Genomic DNA, 15,272 nt, shown 5'->3' with positions numbered 1-15,272 from the left:
TTTGGCAAAGCATTTTTAACAGAGAGACAGGGACAGCAACACACTTTCAACAAGGACAATTTGAAGGAGCCAGTGCAACATTGGAATAGACTTGAATTGACAAAAGAATGACATCCCAAGAATCCTTTACATACCTGTTGATACAAGGGAAGGCACATCTGTGATTATTGATGAGGAAAGATGGAGCACCCACATTGAGGAAACATACCTGTCATGCATATCCCCAGGTTTACTTAGGGGCGGAGACTTCACATGAGAACGAGGCAACATTTAGTCCCTGATGTCAGCAGGTTACCTTAGGACACGGAGAAGGGGCTGTGGGTATGCCCCGAGAGCTGGTATAACCTGGATGGCGACTTAGGCTCTTTCTCTCAGGGCTGTGCTGGCTTATAGGCTGCAAGCATATCGGTGGACCTTGAGTCCAGGCCTCTTCAGAGACAGCTAGAGTTTGTCTGTGGGACCTGAAAAGACACAATAGCTGATTAGGGGCAAATAGTTCTCTGAAGAACAAGATTTAGGTTGTCTGCGAGAGAGAGCGAGCGTCAGCCTCCTTAACCCTCCGTGGCACAGTTTCAATTGCCCACTCCCCACTCCCCGCCCCCCACACTCACCCCCAGCCTCTGGAGTTTGGATCATTTCCCAATGGTAAGGAATGGGGACGATGATGGGTGATGGCTCGGGCTCGGGCTATCCGTTTATCTCCCCCGGTGAGAACAGTTTCTGTAAATCTCACCTGTCACAGGCCGAGGTGCAGGGCTACACAGAGGTTGTGAAGGGAATCGAAGCAACATGGAGTCAGAGGTGTAAAGTTTTCTTCCCCTTTATAAGTTTCCATTGTCAATCCCTCGTTCCACTTTTATGGAACAGGGGTGGGGGGCCACCTTCTGAAACTATTTCAAGCCGAATTAGGGTGTGGCAGGGGCTTTGGAAGGGAAGGATTTGACAGGGTGCAGGGCACAACTTTTGCTCCCTTGTGCTAATTGGGGGTGGGGGTGGGGGTGGGGGTGGGGGTGGGTATCAGAGATAGTTCCTATCTGAGATCTTGGATATTTTTCTGCATAGTTTGGTACTGCATCATATCCTGAGTTTTCTCCCCAAGTGTATTCTAAGAAATAGTAACAGTATAGTCAAACCCAATGTTATAACCACCTTGGGGGGGCGGGGGGCGCGAAGGGGAAGGTTGTGGTGGTCAAGGGCCTCTTACTGTACCCAAGTGAATTGCTGTCTGATTTTACTTTTATGTTTTTTTTAATCTTATTAAGTAACCTTTACACCCAACGTTGGGCTCGAACTTACAACCCCAAGATCGAGAGCTACGCGCTCTACCGACTGAGCCATCCAGGTGCCCCTGTTTATGTGGGCTTTTATTGCTGGGGCACCTGGGTGGCTCCGTGGGTTACGCATCGGACTCTGGCTCCGGTCAGGATCTCGCCATTCGTGATTTCGAGCCCCGCATCAGACTCTGTGCGGACAGCTCAGAGCCTGGAGCCAGCTACAGATTATGGGTCTCCCTCCCCCCACCCCCTCTCAAAAGTAAATATTAAGAAACTTATAAAAATACAAAGAAAATGTGGGTTCTTATTTCTAAAGAGGAGCTAATACAGGTGCAGCAAGTGTTCGTGAACTAGCTTTGACTCTGCCTCGTTCAGCAAGCAATCAGGTAACTAATAAGAGGTATTTCTACAGAAAGAAAAGAAAACCACGGGTTAATGGTTAGAACAACTTATAAACCCAGTGTCTAAGTCCCAAGTGTGGTCAGTGAGAAGGTGTCTAGATGCCAGGCTCGAAGCATCCTCAGCTGGAGTGTGAGCAGGCAGGGGGCAATCTGACCGATTTTTCTGGCATGTAGTTCAAATGTCTCATTTTGGGGGATCCTGAGTGGCTCAGTGGGTTCAGGTTCAGTATTCAAGTCTGGCTCTTCACTCAGGTCTCAATCCCAGGGTCGTGAGCTCAAGGCTCCAGTTGGGCTCCACACTGGGCGTGGTGAAGCCTACTTTAAAAACAACAAAAACACAACAGCAGCAAATGTCTCGTTCTGAATGGCCCGTAGAGCAACAGGCACACAGATTGTCTACAACTGTGGCAATTTCTCTGAAGTTTATCTCCAGTTGTTCAGCTTTCCTTTGCAGGGCTTCAGGGAAAAGGGCCATTTGAGTTCTTCAGGATGGTAAGATAAGAGGATGGGAGAGGATTGGAAGCCTGAGTGTGAAGAGTCATAGTCAGATATTGGAGGAAACCAGGATTCAGGATCCAGCCCAGTTTTAAAGGCAAACAACAAACAGTCAAAGAAAATTAATTAACCAGAACTAGAATTTAACATCCACCAAAGAGCTATTGAAATATAATCTTTTTCTATCGAGACCCCTCCATTCCTGTCAAAGATAGCCCAATGAAAACTAATTTGTTTGTAAAATAAGTCCAGTGTTAACAGACATGGCTTCAGTATTGACATAAACACACCAAGAATAGCGATTGACCATATAGTCTTTTGTGTTTTTTCTCTCTTCTTTTCCACCTGCCTGCCTGCCTTCTTTTTAATTTTTTTTTTTTATGGAGTTCTTTTTTTCCTCTTAGGTTAATTCCTTTATTTTGAGAGGTGGGGGGAAAGGGGAGCTCTGCACTGTCAGTGCAGAACCCAGCTCAGGGCTCAAATCCATGAACCATGACCGTAGCTGAAATCAGACGCTTAACCCACTGAGCCACCCAGGCCCCCCACACACCAGAATTCTTTACACTGCCAAATGTACGAATGTATCTCATCATTTTCAGAAATACGTTGTGGTGTTCGGTTTTGTTTCTTTTTTCTTTTTCTGTACAATTTTTAACAAGTCATGAAACGGGCGCCTGGGTGGCTTTGTCAGTTAAGCATCCAACTTCGGCTCAGCTCATGATCCCACGGTTCGGTTCGTGAGTTTGAGCCATGCGTTGGGCTGTCTGTGCTGTCAGCGCAGAGCCCGCTTCGGATCCTCTGCCCCTCCCACTGACTCATTCTGAGTGTGTGTGTGTGTGTGTGTGTGTGTGTGTGTGTGTGTCTCTCTCTCTCTCTCTCTCTCTCTCTCTCTCCCTCCCTCCCTCCCTCCCTCCCCTAAAAATAAAGAAATAGGCTGGAAAACAAATCTTCAAGGAAAAAAAACAACAACGACAAACGATGAAACCTGTTTACTAACAGACCCAAGTATCTTTACTGTTAAGTTTTTCTGAATAAAGCCAAAGACCACACACACACACACACACACACACACACACACACACAGCAAAACAAAAAACAAAAGAAAAACACAAAAGAAAACGCCGTAGGTTTAGTAATTCACAATTTAGTATTTTATCTTCTGTGGAAAAGACTCAGATGTCCGAAGAATTGAACCTAATTTACCGCTTCACTTAGCAAAGCTTTGAAGTTGCAGGTCACGAAAGATTGGGGAAGCCATTTTAAAAGTTTACAAATAGGGACTCCTGGGCGGCTCAGTCGGTTAAGCGTCCGACTTCGGCTCAGGTCACAATCTCACAGCTCGTGAGTTCGAGCTCCGCGTGGGGCTCTGTGCTGACCTCTCAGAGCCTGGAGCCTGCTTCGGATTCCGTGTCTCCCGCTGTCTCTGCCCCTCCCTCGCTGACATTCATTCTCAGTCATTCTCTCTCTCTCTCTCTCTCTCTCTCTCAAAAATAAATGGTACAAGGAAAAAATTTAAAGGTTTACGAGTAAACATTTTTGTGTATTTAACCTATCTCCTGTCAACATTCACCCACGAACACTGTATGCGAGAGACAAAATCGACCATCACCATCGTTTGAAGTACTTTTTGCTGACAAACTGCAACGGGTACCCGTGAAGTCATAAATTGAAGTCACATGAAAGCTGATTAGGCCCCTGCCCCGGGCCTGAACCCTAGAGTGCGTGTCTGAGTGGAACAAGGAAGGGCGTAAGTGTCTGTAAAGTTTTTTTGATTTGGTTTTTGATACCTGTTGTAAAACGAGGGAGAAAACGGGTTATGTTGTTTGTAAAGGTCACAGAGATGTATATTTTGAGGACCACAGTTACAGGGTCAGTATTGGGACGGAAGCAAGGCCATGACCGGAGCTGCCCACCCCAAAGCCTTGTCATGCAGAGAGCACCAAATTCAAGCCATTTTACAACCACCACCACCAAGAATAAAACCTAACTGTCGGCATTGTATTTGATATCGACGGCTCCGAAAATATGTCCATTTTAAGTAAGCAATCAACCTTCCATGGCCTTGAGTACCCAAGACGTCACACCCGTGTCCGCTAAAAAGTCAAACGATCTGTTTCCCCACCATCAGGCTCACACGGGAGGCCCCACCAGCGGGGATGGCCTAGGAGATCACTGGAGCCACACCAACTGATGCAGAAACAGGGGGAGGGGGAGGCGGCCAGGGAGCCGCCGGCCAGGCCCCAGGCAGATTTAAAGTTTTGGACTCACCTTTTTGTGTGTCTTTCATCTTTTTCTTTTGCGCCTCCAACTCCGCGTCCGCGTCCACCTCCTACTTCTTCTTCCATCTCTGTCTCCTGTCTTCCCCTCCTGCAAAAGTGGCTTTGTCTCTAGTTGCTTTTCAGCCCCCTGTGGAAGAGGTGAAGGAGGAGCAGGCCGTGGGGTGGGCACCCATCTTGGCGCTTGTGCTCGGGGAGGAGGAGGGGTGGGTTTAGGATCACTGGCATCTGTCTGCCTTCCTCCTCTTCCTCATTCTTCTGACTATTGGGAAAGGGTCTGTGGGTGTGGGTGTGGGTGTGGGTGTAGCGGGGAGGGCAGGTGTGTTCAATTTGTATCTCTCCTCTCTCTGGGCCATCAATTGTGTCCCTTCCCGTGAGGCAACTTTCTTATGGAGTAAAACTCTGAATGTAGAGAATTTCACACACACACACACACACACACACACCCCGTTCACGTGAATGTGAAACACATTTGGGTTTGTTCTGATCCTCGCGAGTGTTAGAATGCCCAATGTTTACAAGAGCTTGCCTTGAAACACATTAACGGAGCTCGTTTACAAATTGGTGTTAGCAATAGCATCCAGAGGTAGAGAAAACATCTCACATGGATAACACCTGTGGCCATAGATCCACAAACAAGATGCAAACCAACATCAGCCTTTGTTTCACTCCTATTTGTGGAGAGGACACGAAAGACCCAATGGTCAAATCTCCCCCTTTTGTAAAAACAAATCCAATCGCACGAGAGCATTACCGCGGATGGATCCCATCGCGCAGGTGTTTTCCATTTCCAATGAGAACACAGCCAATTTGGCGCAAAGAAGCCAAAAAAAAAAAAAAAAAAAAAAAAAAGCTGCAGCAACCCACAAACCAAATGTGGCCCGGGATATCTCCGTGAGCGTCCGTTCCTCCCCAAAAGTCGGGGCTTCGCTGATGGAACCAAAGGGCTTCCTAGTTTCTGGCCGCGTCGTCTCACGGCCAGCTTTCTCTAAGGGAGCACACAAGAAAACTCATTCAGACACCTCCAAAGAACCCCATCTGGGCCATCAGGGACTCAGGCGACCCTTCCATGTTCCCACGTAAGTAAGCACTTGCAAGTATACGCTCCATATGTCCTGTACGTGTAGCCTGCCCAAGTTTCCTTTTGGGGATGGGTGGTTGCTTTCTCCACACTTAGAGCAAGGTTATTAAATGGTGGCGGTCACGGTGGTGTTTTTTCCTCTTCCGTAAAGAGTTACAAGGCGGCCATTTCGCGGGAGCGAAGCAGTAGCTGGGCTGCTCCTGGATCCCTCGCCGCTTCGGGTTCCCTGTCAGGCTTCCTAGCAGCGGAACCCTAGCAGAGAAATAAGAGCAGGTGTCTGAATGTACTCGGGTGACCAAAGATGAGAATGACGAGCCCATTGAAATGCCATCGGAAGACGACGGGACAGTGCTGCTGTCCACAGTGACAGCCCAGTTTGTCGGCAGCACGTGGACTGCACTACCGGAATCCAGCGTCTCAGTGTATGAGAGGTGTCCGGCTGGTCAAACACATCCTGCACATCCCTGATGCTGGCTGGGGAAATCCGGTAGCGGACAGTCGTCAACTTATCCCAAAGATAGCCACAGAAAAAGGGACGAGACAGATGCCTGCTTCTTCAGCAGTGAAAGTGAAGAGAGCCATCCAGAAAACGTCCGATTTAAGAGTGTTGGGTCTCCCGTGGAAAACAACCGAACAGGATCTGAAAGAATATTTTGGTAGCTTTGGAGAGGTTCTTCTGGTTCAGGACAGGAAAGATATTCACACTAGTCCTTCAAAGGGCTTTGGCTGTGTTCGTTTTACGTAATAGGAAACCGAGGTGAAAGTCATGCGATCGAGGAACGATGGGGTGACTGCAAACTTCCTGAATCTCATCGAAGCCCAGATGAGCTTTTGAGAAGCAGGAAGGCGTTTGTCGGGTGCCTTACAGAGGGACGTGACTGCCTATAAGCTGCAGCTGTTCTTTTGCCAGGACTGAGAAGCGGTAGACAGCTTCATTCCCAAACGGTTCCCGGACTTTCCCTTTGTGACGTTGGCAGATGATCAGGTAGCCCTCGCCCTCGCCCTCGCCCTCGCCCTCTCTGATATTATTATTGAATTTATTTTTTCAATGTACCCCCAAGGTAGTTAGCCTATAGGGCAACAGTGGTTTGAGGAGGAGAGTCCTTCATACCCCTCACCCTTTCAGCCCCCGCCCCGGCACAACCCCCTCCAGGAACCCTCTGTTTGTTCCCCTTAGGGAAGAGCCTCTTACGTTTTTGTCCCCCTTCCTGTTTGTATGTTATTTTTTCTTCCCTTCTTCCCTTCCCTTCCCGAGTTCCTCTGTTTGGGAAGTGAAGGTCCTCACACGGGTGAGGTCCTGTGATACATGTGTTTCTCTGAGGGACAAATGTCACTTTGCATGACACCCTCCAGTTCCATCCAGGTACTTGCAAATGGCAAGACTTCATTCCCTCTGGTGGCCGCGCACTGCTCTGTTGTTAGATGGATACCGCCTCTTCTGTATCCATTCATCCGTCGATGGACATTTGGCCCCTTTCCATACTTTGCCTACCGTTGATAGTGCTGCTATGCACACTGAGGTGCGTGTGCCCCTTGGAAACAGCAGACCTGTATCCTTTGGCTAAGTACTTAGTCGTGAAAGTGCTGGGTCGTAGGGTACTTCGATGTGCCATGTGTCGAGGAACCTCCTCGGGTCCCTGGTTCTGGAAAGAACTCCGATAGTGGTTCTAAATCAGGTGCGGCCATCGGTTGGGGACCCGCATCAAATGCAGAGTCAGGCAGCGGTTTTCCTGGAGGCTTTGGCTCAAGCACAGATTCTAAATCTTCCAGCTGGGGAATTTAGACAGTGGGGTAGGTATAGACTGGTAGGAATTCAAATTTTTCTAAACACATGGTAAGTGTATTTCTTTTTTTCTTCTCTTCTCTTCTCTTCTCTTCTCTCTCTCTCTCTCTCTCTCTCTCTCTTTCTTTCTTTCTTTCCTTTCTTTCTTTTTTAAACATTTATTTATTTTTGAGAGACAGAGTGGGAAGGGGAAGGAGCAGAGAGAGAGAGAGGGAGACACAGAATCCGAAGCAGGCTCCAGGCTGTCCGCACAGAGCCCGGTGCAGGGCTCGAACCCACAAACCGTAAGATCATGACCTGAGCCGCAGTCACACACTTAACTGACGGAGCCAACCAAGCACCCCACACATGGTTAAGTGTATTATAAAACCCATCCGTACTGAGAGTTTTCAGAATCAGTACGTTCAGCGTGGAGTATATTCACCACTGTTTTTGACATTTGTCTTTAGAAAGAGAGGCAAAGCTAAAGGAATTTTAGAAGTTTTGTTACATCAAGGGTCGAAATATCAGGTGTTTGAAAGCGAACCAACTGCCTGATTGGTTCTCGTTCTCTCTCTCTCTCTCTCTCTCTCTCTCTCTCACACACACACACACACACACACACACACACACACACAGGCTACAATGGACATCAAAGGATTTCTCCTGTAATATTGTATCCCTGGACTCGTCAAGTGAATTCTTTGTGCGTGTTCACTATGGAACCCATTCATTATAAGTACATTCTTTTTTCCTTGTGTTAATTGGAACCCCACCACATTAATTCCCCACCCCCAGGAAAACCTCCTTTTTGGAGATCATGGTGTCACAGCGTTTGGTCTTTTTGCTTTCGTTTGTAGTTTGTGACACTTGTCTCCCTTCCTATGCAGAAGTACAGTATGAAGCCTTCATTGAATCTGTGCCGTTCATCTCCTTTCAAATGTTTACGGGAGAAGCACTTCATTGAAAGCAGTGCTGTAAATATTCTGCCATAGGAAGGAATATTTCCGTCTACGTGCTTTCTCACTCTTGAATTCGTCTTCACACCATACAGGCTGTGACTTTGACCTTGGGTGTCCCATTTATATCCACTACTCTTTATTTCACGGAGTCGTATCCATGCTATGAATGCAAGGGTGTGCTATGGAACCAGAAGGCTGTTTGAACTTCTGAAACCTTGTGTTTTCTGATCCTCGTGTTCGACCGACAGTGGTGCCAAAGTACGAAAGGCTAGTGTGAGTGAGAAAAGGAGAGAGTGCGTGCAGACACTCAGTGGCGGTGGCACACGATGGATAGATTTTTTTTTAACCTGGCGAGATGCATCTCTCAGTCCCTTGGCCTCGGTGCAAGAGCGTGCCGAGAGCAACGATAGCAAATGACGTGCGAATGTTTTCTGCATCCAAAGGACATCCACACCCGTTGGAAGACGTTGGAAGACGTAAAGAGAGTTTTGTTCTCAGAGAACCCCATTAGTTGGATGTGTGAGGTACTTGTATTTCTCCTGGCCTTCCGTCAGCTGCTGTGAACGCCGTATGGTGTGTGTTCTGTTCTGTTCCCGATCTGTTAAGTGTGGTCCCGTGAACACGGACTGAGCTTGTGGTGTGCTTCACGAGAGTACTCGGAAGCAGAGTTCATCAGTGAGCTCGGGGTGTCACCACGAAGGGTGGAAGTTCTAATGTCTGTCTGGTAGCCATAAGAATGTGGTCTAATGCAGTTCTGTGTCCCGTGCTTGGATGGTCTTTATAAGAGTTGTCAGTGTTGGGAATTCTTAAATAGAATGGATGAAGGAGGAAGAGGAAGAGGAGGAGGAGGAGGAGGAGGAGGAGGAGGAGGAGGAGTTGTCGTTGTTGTTGTTGTTGTTGTTGTTGTTGTTGTTACGAGGTATAATGACGAAAGACACGGCAGAAAAATTTTGCAGGGTTTATTTTCTGTTTTCAGTATGTGCAAAGCTGTGTGACTTTAATCTTTGGGGATCCAGGGAGGTTTTCTTCCATTTTCTCATCTGTATGTTTGGAAGGCTCCTTTTTAATTCTCAGCTGACTGACTGACTGATCGATTGGTTTTGTTTTTATGTCCTCTTCACACCCAACATAAGGCCCGAACTCACAGCCCAGCAATGAAGAGTCACCCGCTCCCCTGACCTAGCTGAGGGAGCCAGCCAGCCAAGTCACCCCTTTGATCCATTTTTGTTGTTGTTTATTTAAATGAAGCGGACATGCAACGTGTGCTCAGGGCAGAAACAGAGCACACACTTTGGGGGTTGACAGGGTCATTTGGAGCTTGGTAAATGTTAAAGCCTAGCTTCCCTGGGTGCCCAGGAGCAGGGTCCACAGCCGTTAAAAGTTGACAATGTCCTTTATCGATAGCCATCGAACAGATGATTTATTGAAAACACTAATCTATGGCAAAGATCGTTCTTTGGTCTGTGATCGGGATATAGGAAGAACCAGATGGCTACAGCTCCCACATCACAGACTTCATGTTTTAGTTGGACATAGAGGCAGGGAGGGAGGGAGGGAGGGAGGGAGGGAGGGAGGGAGGCAGGCAGGCCGGCCGGCAGGGAGGCAGGCAGGCAGGCTGGCCGGCCGGCCGGCAGGGAGGCAGGCAGGCCGGCCGGCCGGGAGGGAGGCAGGCCGGCCGGGAGGGAGGCCGGGAGGAAGGGAGGGAGGGAGGCAGGCAGGCCGGCAGGCAGGCAGGCAGGCCGGGAAGGAGGCAGGCAGGCAGGCCGGCCGGCAGGCAGGCAGGCCGGCCGGGAGGGAGGCCGGGAGGGAGGCAGGCAGGCAGGCAGGCCGGGAGGGAGGCAGGCCGGCCGGGAGGGAGGCCGGGAGGGAGGCAGGCAGGCAGGCCGGCCGGCAGGCAGGCAGGCAGGCAGGCAGGCAGGCAGGCCGGGAAGGAGGCAGGCAGGCAGGCCGGCCGGCAGGCAGGCAGGCCGGCCGGGAGGGAGGCCGGGAGGGAGGCAGGCAGGCAGGCAGGCCGGGAGGGAGGCAGGCCGGCCGGGAGGGAGGCCGGGAGGGAGGCAGGCAGGCCGGCCGGCAGGCAGGCAGGCAGGCAGGCAGGCAGGCAGGGAGGCAGGCAGGCCGGCAGGCAGGCCGGCAGGCAGGCCGGGAGGGAGGCAGGCAGGCCGGCAGGCAGGCAGGCCGGCCGGCCGGGAGGGAGGCAGGCCGGCCGGGAGGGAGGCCGGGAGGAAGGGAGGCCGGCCGGCAGGCAGGCAGGCAGGCAGGCCGGCCGGCCGGCCGGCAGGCAGGCAGGCAGGCAGGCAGGCAGGCCGGCCGGGAGGGAGGCAGGCAGGCAGGCCGGCTGGCCGGCAGGCAGGCCGGGAGGGAGGCAGGCCGGCCGGGAGGGAGGCCGGCAGGGAGGCAGGCAGGCAGGCCGGCCGGCAGGGAGGCAGGCAGGCCGGCAGGCAGGCAGGCAGGCAGGCAGGGAGGCAGGCAGGCCGGCAGGCAGGCAGGCAGGCAGGCAGGCAGGCAAGCAGGCCGGGAGGGAAGCCGGCCGGCCGGCCGGCCGGCAGGCAGGGAGGCAGGCAGGCAGGCAGGCAGGCAGGCAGGGAGGCAGGCAGGCCGGCAGGCAGGCCGGCAGGCAGGCCGGGAGGGAGGCAGGCCGGCCGGGAGGGAGGCCGGCAGGGAGGCAGGCAGGCCGGCCGGCAGGGAGGCAGGCAGGCCGGCAGGCAGGCAGGCAGGCAGGCAGGCAGGCAGGCAGGCCGGCCGGCCGGCAGGCCGGGAAGGAGGCAGGCAGGCAGGCCGGCAGGGAGGCAGGGAGGCAGGCAGGCAGGCCGGGAGGCAGGCAGGCCGGCAGGGAGGCAGGCAGGCCGGCCGGCCGGTAGGCAGGCAGGCAGGCCGGCCGGGAGGCAGGCAGGCCGGCAGGGAGGCAGGCAGGCCGGCCGGCCGGAGGGCCGGCAGGCAGGCCGGCCGGCAGGCAGGCAGGCAGGCAGGCAGGCCGGCCGGGAGGCAGGCAGGCCGGCCGGGAGGCAGGCAGGCCGGCGGGCCGGAGGGCCGGCAGGCAGGCCGGCCGGCAGGCAGGCAGGCAGGCAGGCCGGCCGGCCGGCCGGGAGGGAGGGAGGCCGGCCGGGAGGGAGGCCGGGAGGGAGGGAGGGAGGCAGGCAGGCAGGCAGGCAGGCAGGCAGGCAGGCCGGCCGGCCGGCAGGCCGGGAAGGAGGCAGGCAGGCAGGCCGGCAGGGAGGCAGGGAGGCAGGCAGGCAGGCCGGGAGGCAGGCAGGCCGGCAGGGAGGCAGGCAGGCCGGCCGGCCGGTAGGCAGGCAGGCAGGCCGGCCGGGAGGCAGGCAGGCCGGCAGGGAGGCAGGCAGGCCGGCCGGCCGGAGGGCCGGCAGGCAGGCCGGCCGGCAGGCAGGCAGGCAGGCAGGCAGGGAGGCAGGGAGGCAGGCAGGCAGGCCGGGAGGCCGGCAGGGAGGCAGGCAGGCCGGCCGGCCGGCAGGCAGGCAGGCAGGCCGGCCGGCAGGCAGGCAGGCAGGCCGGCCGGGAGGCAGGCAGGCCGGCGGGCCGGAGGGCCGGCAGGCAGGCCGGCCGGCAGGCAGGCAGGCAGGCAGGCAGGCCGGCCGGCCGGCCGGGAGGGAGGGAGGCCGGCCGGGAGGGAGGCCGGGAGGGAGGGAGGGAGGCAGGCAGGCAGGCAGGCAGGCAGGCAGGCAGGCCGGCCGGCCGGCCGGCAGGCCGGGAAGGAGGCAGGCAGGCAGGCAGGCCGGCAGGGAGGCAGGGAGGCAGGCAGGCAGGCCGGGAGGCAGGCAGGCCGGCAGGGAGGCAGGCAGGCCGGCCGGCCGGCAGGCAGGCAGGCAGGCCGGCCGGGAGGCAGGCAGGCCGGCAGGGAGGCAGGCAGGCCGGCCGGCCGGAGGGCCGGCAGGCAGGCAGGCCGGCAGGCAGGCAGGCAGGCAGGCCGGCAGGGAGGCAGGCAGGCCGGGAGGGAGGGAGGCCGGCCGGGAGGGAGGCCGGGAGGGAGGGAGGGAGGGAGGCAGGCAGGCAGGCAGGCAGGCCGGCCGGCCGGCAGGCCGGGAAGGAGGCAGGCAGGCAGGCCGGCAGGGAGGCAGGGAGGCAGGGAGGCTGGGAGGCAGGCAGGCAGGCCGGGAGGCAGGCAGGCCGGCAGGGAGGCAGGCAGGCCGGCCGGCCGGCAGGCAGGCAGGCAGGCCGGCCGGGAGGCAGGCAGGCCGGCCGGCCGGAGGGCCGGCAGGCAGGCAGGCCGGCAGGCAGGCAGGCAGGCCGGGAGGGAGGCAGGCAGGCCGGGAGGGAGGCAGGCAGGCCGGCCGGGAGGGAGGCCGGGAGGGAGGGAGGGAGGGAGGGAGGGAGGGAGGCAGGCAGGCAGGCAGGCAGGCAGGCCGGGAAGGAGGCAGGCAGGCCGGCAGGGAGGCAGGGAGGCAGGGAGGCAGGCAGGCAGGCCGGGAGGCAGGCAGGGAGGCAGGCAGGCCGGCAGGGAGGCAGGCAGGCCGGCCGGCCGGCAGGCAGGCAGGCAGGCAGGCCGGCCGGGAGGCAGGCAGGCCGGCAGGGAGGCAGGCAGGCCGGCAGGGAGGCAGGCAGGCCGGCCGGCCGGAGGGCCGGCAGGCAGGCAGGCCGGCAGGCAGGCAGGCAGGCCGGCCGGCCGGGAGGGAGGCAGGCCAGCCGGCAGGGAGGCAAAGAAAGAAAACGTGGCATCAGCGTACCTGGTGGGCACAGGTGGTGGATCGTGCAACTGTATCTCGTGGGTTGCGAGTTCGAGTCCCACGCTGGATGTAGCGCTTACTTACAATAAAATCTTTGAAAACCCATCCATAAATACAGGAATAAACAAAACATGGCATCAAAGGGGAGTAAGTGATTGATCGATAGGGGGTGGGGATGAAACGGGAATATGTGTGTAACCCGCAACATATTCTTGATCGACGCTGCTTTCACTATTTTGCCCCGATGACTTTTTCCACAAGCGGCGGTCCCACCTGAGCGGGCTCCCTTCATCTTAAGATGTTATGCAGCGAGAGGAAAGGCGTGAGAGGCAAAAGTTAGGCAGATCCATACAAATATAGAGACAATCATCGTTTCGGAGACCAGTAGCCAAAGCTCTGCCTCCGTTTAGGACCCAATGTCGTACTTAACCTCTTTAAAAACAAATAAATACCTAAAAACCAGGTAGGGTCGTTGGCTCGGATAAGGGAGGAAGCTGAAATGCAATCATGGAGAACCACATAGGGGGTTAAGAAGTTGCAAGCCAGAGCGATTTCACCACCCGTAGCCTTTGAAATGATGATTTGGTGTCTTCGGCTCTAAGAAGGTTTCCCACCGCTCGTCATGAAGTATCGGAACACCACAAGCGGATTCCCGTGCTACGAAAACCTCTCTGCCCACATAATCTGTAACAGCCGCATTCTCTCGTATCGTGTGAGTGTAGCGTCATTAGTTGCACCACTCTGCCGTCGTTTGACCTTCCAGCGGATCGCAATTTTCGTTTCTTTTGGTGTGCGTGTGGGTATGCGTATCAGGCTATCGAAAACGATCTAGCCACGTTCGGTCCTCTTTTTCTCATTTCTCATAGATGAGTGATGGCGTCAAAGGATACACCTCAGGAAACCCCAGATGGAAGAGAGGCAAAGGGAAGGGGATTCAGAGTGCTTCTGTGTCCCGTGCCGCCCCCCCCCAACACAGCAGTCTCCCCTCCCCCCCCCCCCCCCCCGCCGTTCCAGGTGTTGGAACAACCCGGAAGTGCCTGAATTAGGGGAGTTCTTTGACGGGGGGGGGGGGGGGGGGTTGGGGAGCACCAGTGTTTGGAAACATTGCAGGGCTTGCAAGGCTGTTGAGAAACCTCGAGTCAGTGTCGAAGGTACTTGGGGGGGGGGGGGGAGGAAGAGGGGGGCGTGGGGTTTCTTTCTCTTTGAGGTGATGGAAATAGTTTGGAATGAACAGTGATGGTCCCATAGCTTTGTGAGTAGTAGACTAAGAGCCCGCTGAAGTGTACACACACATATACATTTATTTACTTATTACGTATGCATTCGTTCCAGTTGAGTGAGTGAGTGGGAGAGAGGGGGGTAGGGAGGGAGAGAATGGATCACCAAGCAGGCTCCAAGGTGTCACCACAGAGCCAGATGTGGGGGCTGAAATTCAAGAACCCCGAGATCATGACCTGAGGCAAGACTCGGGCACCTTACCGAGTGAGGCACCCAGGTGCCCTGAACTGTTCGCTTTTACAAGGATGGGAATATTTGGCATGCGAGTTGTGTTTCCAGTGTTAATAGGTGAGGCAACACATAGAATAGTAAATGCAGGCAGGCAGGCAGGCAGGCAGGCAGGCAGGCAGGCAGGCAGTCGATGTTTTCTTTTTCTTTCCCTTCTGGGCTTCAGAGGGGGATGGCGAGTGTGAGGGAGGGAGTTCATGACACTGGGCGTAGGTGTTCTTGTGAGCTGAGCGGCTTGGGAAGTTCCCCCGAACTACATGACCCCACAGGAGAACAGGAATTCCTTCTGGACAGCAAGAGAGTGGGCGACTAGCACCGCCTGAGTGTGGCAGAGCCTCAACTCTAAGTCGGGGTGGGGGAGCACTTCTGCCTTCCCATCTGGGTTCCAGGAAGGAGGGAAGCTGTCCTTCCGGTCCTGACCCTCCCTGTCTGTCCGGGGGCCCCTCAGCCGCAGAGGTGGTGTTTTGAGTTGTCCCTCTGTGGTCATCTTTTACACCAAATACTTCTGTTGAAGGTGCTTGGAGAATAACACAGGTTGAGATTTCCAAAATGATCTTGAGATCCTATTCTCTGCCCCTCCGCCCCTCCGCCCCTCCGCCCCTCCGCCCCTCCCGTGCGTGCGTGAAAACACCCCCCTCCCGCCCGCCCCCGCACACCCCCCCCTTCCCATTCCTTCTAACTACAACTGTTCCTATTTCCATCCATGTACTCCCAGACAGCTTCCTCAAGCCCCACCGCCCACCCCGTCGACCTCTTTGGGTAGTATAAAAGCGACCAACAGGCAGGGGGCGTCCGGGCACCACGGTGGTGGAGTGAGGGAGTCCGTGTGTGACGACTAC

This window comes from Prionailurus viverrinus, chromosome E1 (genome assembly GCF_022837055.1).
Source record: "Prionailurus viverrinus isolate Anna chromosome E1, UM_Priviv_1.0, whole genome shotgun sequence".
NCBI classification, from domain to species: domain Eukaryota; kingdom Metazoa; phylum Chordata; class Mammalia; order Carnivora; family Felidae; genus Prionailurus; species Prionailurus viverrinus.
The sequence above is the reverse complement of the archived record's forward strand: the minus strand, read 5'-3'. Positions refer to the sequence as shown.